The sequence below is a fragment of the Lycium ferocissimum genome, unplaced genomic scaffold (assembly GCF_029784015.1).
Source record: "Lycium ferocissimum isolate CSIRO_LF1 unplaced genomic scaffold, AGI_CSIRO_Lferr_CH_V1 ctg14073, whole genome shotgun sequence".
Classification (NCBI taxonomy): Eukaryota; Viridiplantae; Streptophyta; class Magnoliopsida; order Solanales; family Solanaceae; genus Lycium; species Lycium ferocissimum.
Genome location: NW_026715247.1, coordinates 951 through 9,992, shown reverse-complemented (window position 1 = coordinate 9,992; position 9,042 = coordinate 951). Strand labels below are relative to the sequence as shown.

Genomic DNA, 9,042 nt, shown 5'->3' with positions numbered 1-9,042 from the left:
TTTTGTCCGACACACAACATATGACTTGCTTTCCTTAGAAACTCTCCCCTCTTACCTCGAATGTCTTTTGAAATCTTAATCATGACCATTAAAGGCTATTCCTTACTTGTCAAAACATCGTATACATCATGCCCTTCTTTAGTCTATTCACTGTAAGCTAACGAAAAATATTTCAAGGTGTAACAGTGAGTGTTAGTGTGAGTGTTTCTCTTCTCCTTTGTCTTTTGTCCCATTCTGTGTGTACATATATGTTGGGACATTCTTTGGTCTTTGTGAGGGCATGAGAATTTGTTAAGTGACTGGTTTCCCGTGAGTCTTGATTCGTGTGTGCTATGATTTCTTTGATAACTAGATGTCATAAATTGAAGCCTCATTGTTAGTTGTAACGAGTCCTTGATTGGGTTTGTCTTTATAGGGGAGGAGAGTCATTGTGATGCACATGATATGCCAGAAGTTAATTGCCACAACCACTGTAGACAGTTTTACTTTGTACTATCAAGACATTTGTAGATTGAGTCTGTTAGTTGACTTGCTTGAGGACAAGCAAAGACTTTAAGTTGGGGGTGTTGATGTGGCATGAGATTATGGCATATATAATGCTTTTTAACTCTAAGTCTTACTTGTTTCCGAGCAAGTTTGTGTTAATTTGATGTGTTTTGTGTGTTTTGCAGGTATTTCGAAGTTAGAATGCTCGGTAAGCGAAAAATGAGGAAAAAAGTGATCTGTTCTGATATGCATTAAGGACGGACCATCAACATGCTCGACGGTCCGTCGAGTTGCCTAGTCGTTCAAGTTCCTACAAAGTGAAAAAGTCATCAGACTGTCGACTTGCACCGTCGACATGATCGACGGTCCGTCGAAGTGCCTCGACGATGGGAGTTCTGCAAATTGAAAATATGTTATCAGATCGTCGTCATGCTCGTCGAACATGTCGATGACCGTCGAAGTACAACAACGGCCGTCAAAGTGCAAGCCGAGCTGGAACAGGATTGGGATTGATTATTCTGAGTTTAACTTGTATAAATACCTGTTTAGGTTTTATTTTTTCAGACATCTAGAGTTTTAGACTTGTAATAATTACTTTTGAGTTGTTATTTCTTTTGAAGATTTTCCAGACAAATACATTCGTTACTTTCAAGTTTTATTCGTAAGTTTAATACAAAATTCGATTATGCAATCTTCAATCTTTTATTGTTTTCTTGTTGTCATGAGTAGCTAAACACCTTTACTAAGGTTGTGAACCCAAGGATGGGTGTTTTGTGATTGGGGATCGTGAATGATATACGCATAATGGATTGTTAGGGTTTATTTGTTCTGCGTTTTCATCATATAGTTAGTGGTTGCAAACATTAGCTAGCGCCTTAAACTTTAGTTTATTTGGAAAAATAACTAGGGTTAGGTAAGAACAAATAACAAGAACTCAAGGCTTTAAACCTTGTTTAATAAATTCACTTAGGAATAAGAGGAATTTACTTGGCATAATTAACCGTTCTTCATGCATACTTTCTTATCTTTGGAAAAAGCATAGAAAGAAATAATCTTTTCTTATTGGGAAATAGTTCAGATTCACATAGAGGTTAAGTGCATCCATAAAAAACGATCCATTAGAAGTATATCAAGATCGATACCCATGATCATACACTTTATCTAACGGGGACACAACCTTGGTTCTTTTTACCCATATATTTACAACTTTAAATTTCTAGTCACTTTAAATTAGTCCACAAACCAAAACAACTATAAAACCCTTTTTCTGGAATGCACCAGGACCGCAAGCTTAGTATAATGCTTATTTAGTAAATTTTTCACGCCATATTCTCTGTGGGATTCGACCCCAGCCTTGTTGGGTTACTATATTTGACATCGTCCACTTTATGCTATTAAAAGTGTAAATTTGAGTGTATCAACATGCAAATGTTGAAGGCCTTGTGTTTTTTTATAAGGGATGAGGATTCAATATAGCTTCAAGTACAAATTCAAAAATGAACCATATCTCATCTTACATCAAGGTAACGAGTAGTGGAAAACTAAGTACTTAAATGGAAGGGTGGAATTAGAATTAGCGTGATTTTTTAATTCGCGAAACTTAATTGAAGTACAAACTGACAAAAGAATATAAGGATTCGTGGCTCTAAAATACGGTTATTTTCATGAATGATTGGTGAGATTTACCCACTTATCTGCTGCAACAGTAAAGTAACAAAAACTATCTTTCGCCGCATTAAAGTTATTAAACTTTAACTAGTTAAAACAGTAAAGTTACTGAAATATTTACCATTAAGAATAAGACAAAACTAACTAAGTTATAGATAAAGTACTTAGGTAAAGAAAAAATAATGTTGTATATAAAAGAAAAAATAAAACATTAAGTAAGTAAAGATCTTTAATGCTCAAGTATAAGGTAATATTTTAATTCATAAACGCCTTTCAAACTAAAGCTAAAAAATAATTTCTTTTTCCAAGATACGTCCCATTTAGAACAGTAGAAGCATACCTTTTCATCAAAAAGTGGTTTTGAATCGGTGACAGAGTTGTTGGTTGTAGGCCAGAAATTTTTGAACTCATAGAAGGAGTGAAAGTCCATTGTTTGTAACTGAGGGAACTCAATGCCTTCAACAGTGTCACTACAAAAGTACTATAGACTAGGACAACCGCTTACCTCCAGACTTTCGAGTTCGGGGAACAGTATATTATTCTGAGAGTGGATATTCAATAAAGGCGTCATTGAATCACAATCAGCCAGACGTAGATCTTTCATGTTCTGAAATTCATCGAGTAGCAACTCAGGCTGCACATTGTTGGAGCCCGTTCCAGTTGAATGTCTATGTTGGCTCTTCCTCAACAGGCAGTGGATCCAATCACCCAATGGTGTGGTCTCAGTGACCTCGAGATCCATAATCTTGTTGTGATCATCCAGGAGTTCACTATCGAGGTACTCATGAACTTTTTGGCCCATATATAGATAGTATCGAGTCAACTTGGAGGGAAGGTCCAAGTTACAATAAATCCCATCTCCGGAACATTCAATTAATGTCAGTGCAGTCAATCTTGATAAGGATTCCAGCTCCCTCAAGTTGGAGTAACTACAATGTTCTACTGCCACTGGATGTAGTTCCTCCAATCGAACTAGCCTTGATAAGACCCCTGGTGAAATGCTTTCAAGTGCTTTTTCCTCATTCCAAAACTCTAACATAATTAGATTGGTTAGTTTTCCTATCTCCACTGGCAGCACCTTTAAGTAAGAATCTCTGATGCTGAGAATTTCTATAGTGACTAGTTTGCCAATAATGGATCTGTCATCCAACCTTAAATTAATCGGAGATAGCGTTCACAGATTTGAAAACAACTGAACAGATGCTGGAAAAGGAAAAATGGAGTCCTTATATCCACTCAGGATTAAGACATAGATTTTTCTCATTCCAACAAAAAAATCGTCCTATAATTTGAATGGCTCTTCAAATAGTTTTAACATTAGAAACTCAAGACTTGGGCAAAATATTGGTTTAGGAAGCTCATCAAATTTTGTGCAACAATTGACATGTGACTGTATGGCTCGTAAGAAGTTCTTCTTGGGAACTTTTTTGAGTTCACACCGTGACTTACCATAAAAACATGCATGCTTGCCCTCAGAAGTAATATATATATATATATATAGCCACATCACGGACCACATCATGCATTTTGACATAATATATGCCTGAACGTCGGAATAAGATGAAATGATCTTTCAATGTTTCTAACAGATGATAAACCCTCTTTCTTGCTTCTTCTAAATTTTCAATTTCTGAAAAGATGGCAAGCCCCATTCTATATCTAAGTAACTATTCAGGCTTGATATTACTATCTTCCTTGAATAAGGAACAAAGCAAAAACAAATACCTGACTTCATCACTTCTAACTTATCATAGCTTAGCTTGAGAGATTGATAAACATTTTTAATCACTCCTTGGATATTTTTTGGTGTTGATCTTTGTAATTGTTTAAGGGCAATTCCCATGAAGTGTTGCTTTTACACTTTAGCGCTCTTGCAATCATAATTATTGCAACCGGCAACCCCTTGCATTCTTTCGCAACATCTTTTGCTATGTGAAGAAGTGAAGGATCGTCAATTGAATTATCGGATTTCTTCCTAAAAAGAATCCATGCTTCTCTATCAGATAAGGTTCCAACTTTCACGATTGTTTGGGCCTCCATTGTTTCAGAAAAATTTCGGAGACGCGTTGTCAGTGCCACCTTGTACCGGTGGTTGTGGTTGCTACCACTGGGAATTTCAAGTTTCTTTAGAGATCAAGAGTCCCCAAACATCATCCAAGATTAGAAGGATACTCTCCTGATCCATTAACCTTGAACGCAGCCGATCTCCATGACTCCACAAATTTTTTGATTCTAATGTCAGCCCGACTTCTCTTGCAATCTCACGCTAAATTCTTTTCAAGTCTGGTTGTTGACTAACAGTTGCCATGCCAACTTCATCAAACAACCTTTCTTGTTTTGCCCTTTCTCTGATTTTTTCAGCCAGTGTCGTCTTACCGACACCACCCATACCTCATATCCCAATAATAATGAACCCCTCATCTCTCAAAGCTTCCATGGCCTCTTCCTTAGCTCTACCTTGCAGTATACTCACTACATCTGCAGTAGTCATATTAACACTAGTTAACCAAGCTTCAACGTTGGGTGAAATGACTTGTAAGTTTCTCCGGGCAGCCTCCGCTCCTTGCTGTACCCCGCTTCTGATATTCTCCAGCTTATCAGATTCTTTATCCAGAGATTTGATGTTGCTTTTGTAGTAAAATAAATACCCAATCTCTTGCACAACCGGCTGGATCAAGCAATCTGTGAACTTGCCCACAACATTAGATAAGATATCCATATCTATCTCCTTTGCTACCAGTTGAGTAGCTAGTATAGTTTAGTAATAAGCCTTTTTGTACCCTGAAGTCAGAACTCTGGTAATTTTTTTTAATTCTCTCTTTTTGACTAGTTTTCTTAGTTACTGGGAAGTAAAGGTGATATGAAATGAAAGCTCAAAAAGCACAAGTGTTGGAGAATTTGGTGTGAAATGAAAGCTCAAAGAGCAGTAATGGAGAACTTTGTAGGGGTGGGCATAGTTTGGGCCAATCCGAAATCCAAATTTTTAGAGTATTTGGTTTGGATTTTTGGATTATAGATTGGACTTCGGATTTTATTTTTAAACTTTTTGGATTTCGGATTTAGTACTTCGGATTTTCTGATATCCGAAAATTCGAAACTTTTATACCTTATATTTAGACCTAGTCATATATATGTTCCTAATACTTATTAGTCTAAAGGTCCAATAGATTAGTACCCTACGACCCTACACATTATAATATTAAGTCCAATAGAAAATTTTATAAAATAAACATAATATATAACTTGCAAAGCTAGAGTTTATTTCACTACTTAAAGAATAAGACAACTTCCAATGAAACAGAGCGAATAATGTAGAACTGAACTATGCGATTTGATACCTTGTGGTCTAGCGGTAACGATTCTTTGCTGAATCCACATATTTGGTTTTACATTATGCTAAGACCTATAACTTGGCAACTGGGCAATGAATTTCGTTCCTGATAGCCCTGCCTTAAATGCTTAAAAGTCAAAACCGAAAACTCAAAATATCCAAACCGATTAATTCGAAATCGAACTTAAAATATTTAATCCGATCCGAGAAAATATTTAATCCGATCCGAGCTTATTTGGATTGGATTTGAATTGTGATTTCTTCAATTCAAAAACCAAAAATCCAAACAGAAATTTTCATGTCCAATCTGATAGCCCGAATGCCCACCCCCAGAACTTGGCATGAAAAAAAGCTCAAAAAACAGTAACAAGGTCTACGTAGATCTTACCCTCTCCAGACCCCACTTGTGGGATCACACTGGGTTTGTTGTTGTAAAGTAGTGAAAATCTGATTCCATATGGCAGACACAGAAAAGTAGAAAAACGGAAAAGTAATTGTTGCGTTTGGAATTTTCCTTTAGCATTGTATTTCCCTCCTAGTTTTACACAAATAAATAAGTTCTCAAATGATTCTTGTTGAAGCCCTTGTTCTCAATAAGGAAAATTATTAAAGTGGACGTACAACATTATCACTTTTTCTCATACTTACCTTTTACCACAGTCACACACACGTGTGTGCATATATATATATATATATATATATATATATATATATATATATATTCGCTGAGATTTATGAGTCCTGCATTCAGATTTGAGAATAAATAGAGGGAGAGTGGGGTCAAAAAGAATGCACTAAAATGAGATTAGGGACTAACTAGAAGTAATTTAAAGAAGTCTTAAAAGTAGTGCAAGTCTGATAATTCCATATGGAAGACAAGTAACTGTTGCTTTTGGAATTTTCCCTCACAGTTTCACACATTTGTTTAAGCTCTCAAATGAGTCATGTTTAAGCCCTTGTTCGCTATAAGGAAAATTATTGAAGTGAACATAGAAGATTCTCACTTGCTGACTTTTCTCTGCTTGGCTTCCTCTATTTTTTCCATTTATTCGGCCAGTCCAAATTAACTATCAAAGACATGCTAACACCAGTAACCAAAGGAAAAGATGAAAGAGATGTTTGGCTTTTAACATGAGATAAGGTCAAAATTCAAAAACACACCTGAACTATAAATTTTTCACGAGTTTCAGACCCCAACTGTCGGTTGTTCTTTTTTCCTACCTGAACTATCACTATCTATATATTGAAACACACCTAATTGAGTAGATGATGATAGTTCAAGTAGGAAAATAAAACAGCTGATAGTTGCCCTAGTCAGTTTCGAGGTGTATTTAATACATAAATGGTGATATTTCAGTAGGAAAAGGGAAAGGATAAGGCACTATTACCGGGGGCGGATCCACCCTTTGGGGTGGGGGTGGCATGGCACCCCCTAGATTAAGAAATTTTTAATATACCTATGTTGCAATTTGCTTAAGCTAGGTTAAATATTTGATCCTGTCACCCTCAATCGCAAATTAAACAAAGGTGTCATGGCTGGTAGACACAAGTTTGAATTTATCTTGAACATTTCCGACTCCCGTTTTTCTTTGTGCTTTTTAGTTCATTTGCACCAGTAATTCCCTTTTCGGCTCTCCTAATTTTCTATTTATCTTTTTATTATTTATATTGTCTTTCCTTTATTCCATTATTTTATCTATGATCTCTAGCGAGAACACACAAATAGTAACTTCAAAATCCCTTAAATGAAGCATTTTTCTTAGTCTCAAATCTGTGAGTATTTAAATCGAAAAACTTGGGTCTCAATGGGAATTTTGGATTGAAAACAAAATTCAATTTATTTTTATTTTTTATAATTTCTTTTGTTTATTACTCCCTCCGTCCATGTTTACTTGTCTATATTTGACTTGGGACACTCTTAATAAGCAATAAATAAAATGAGAAATGAATTGGAGTACTTAATAATAAGGGTAAAATAGGTATAAAATGGTAAATTATGTCTTGGTTTTTCAAACTATACAACTTACAAGTTAAAGTGGACATATATTTTTAGTACAATGGACAAATAAAAATGGACGGAGGGAGTGTATTATAAAAAATTATGCTATTCTAAAATTGTTAAATTCAATTTAAATCACTTTACTACTTAAATTGTGATGGAAATTTCACAAGCATTGCTTAGAAAAAACATGAAATTTATGATTTATTTTTGAGAACTTGTAGTTTATCTAATTCTACATTTACTTATGTAGTGTAATTACCTATTGAGGAGTTTTTCTATTACTTTTCTTATTTTGATTGGTGTAATTCCCTTATTGAAGATGTTATTTTACTTGTGCAAATTTATTTTCTAATATACATAAAAGATGCAAGTCCCTTGGTGAAAATGTTGATTTTACCTTATTGTTAATGGGTGTGATTCCTTGTTTAAAATGTTAATTATGTTCGTTTCTTGATTTTTGAGATGTAATTTTCAGATTTGCAAATAAAAAAATGCCTATTAAGTTGATCCGAATAAACTAAAAAGAGATGGACCCGAACCAACACGTTCCTAACAAGATGTACATTAAAAAAATTATGGCACCCGACACCTTCAAATCCTAGATCCGCCTCTGACTATTACCCCCCTGAATTATACCCGAAGTTGCTACGACACACCTTACCTTTCCCTGAGTCCTATTATCCCTCTAAACTTATTTAAAACTGAATAATTCCCCCCCCCCCCGCCCTCTCTAAACGTTGATGCCCACTCCCATACGGGAGAGTGACATACACTTTCCTTGCCACATGTGTATTTATTTATTTTCTTTTTATTTTTTAATTTTTTTAGCTTATGTGTCAATTTTTTTAAAAAAAATAAAAAACTGAATTTTCTTTTAAAAAAATGATTTTTAAAACCCGTTTTTAAAAAAAAAAATTAAAAATTTGATTTTTTTTTCTAAAAAACTGAAAATATGGGTTAAAAAAAATTTAAAAACTGAATTTTCTTTAAAAAAAAAAATTTTTAAAACCCGTTTGATTTTTTAAAAAAAAAAAAAAAAAACTGAAAACATGGATTTTTTTAAATTAAAAAACTGAATTTTGTTTAAAAAAGATGATTTTCAAAACCCGTTTTTTTTAAATATATAAAAAAATCTGAAAATTTGATTTTTTTTAAAAATCCCCCCCCCCCCCTCTCATTTTTTAAACAAAATTGAAAACATGAATTTTATTAAAATATGGAAAAACAGATTTTTTAAAAATATGGAAAACTTAATTATTTTTTTAAAATGTCTTAAAAAATCTTGATTTTCATGATTTCTTCTTAGGACACTTTTATTTCTCAAATAAATTCTAGAAAGAGTGTTTTTCTTGTCACTGAATTTTTATAAAATTTTGGAAAAATTAATTATTTTTTTAAAATGTGGAAAACCATTTTTTTTTTAAACTAAATTTGGAAAACTAGATTTATTTTTATATATAGAAAAAAATAATCAGTTTTCCAGATTTAAAAAATGTTCAAATTTTTTAATTAGAAGACTTAGTTTTCCAGATTTATTTTCTAAAAAAACAGATTT

At 33.8% G+C, this 9,042-nt stretch overlaps 1 pseudogene; it reads right to left on the bottom strand.

The window, feature by feature from the left end:
• Positions 1-2,580: 2,580 nt before the first annotated feature.
• On the bottom strand, positions 2,581-5,069 carry LOC132042212 (probable disease resistance protein At4g27220; annotated as a pseudogene).
• Between the last annotated feature and the right edge of the window lie 3,973 nt (positions 5,070-9,042).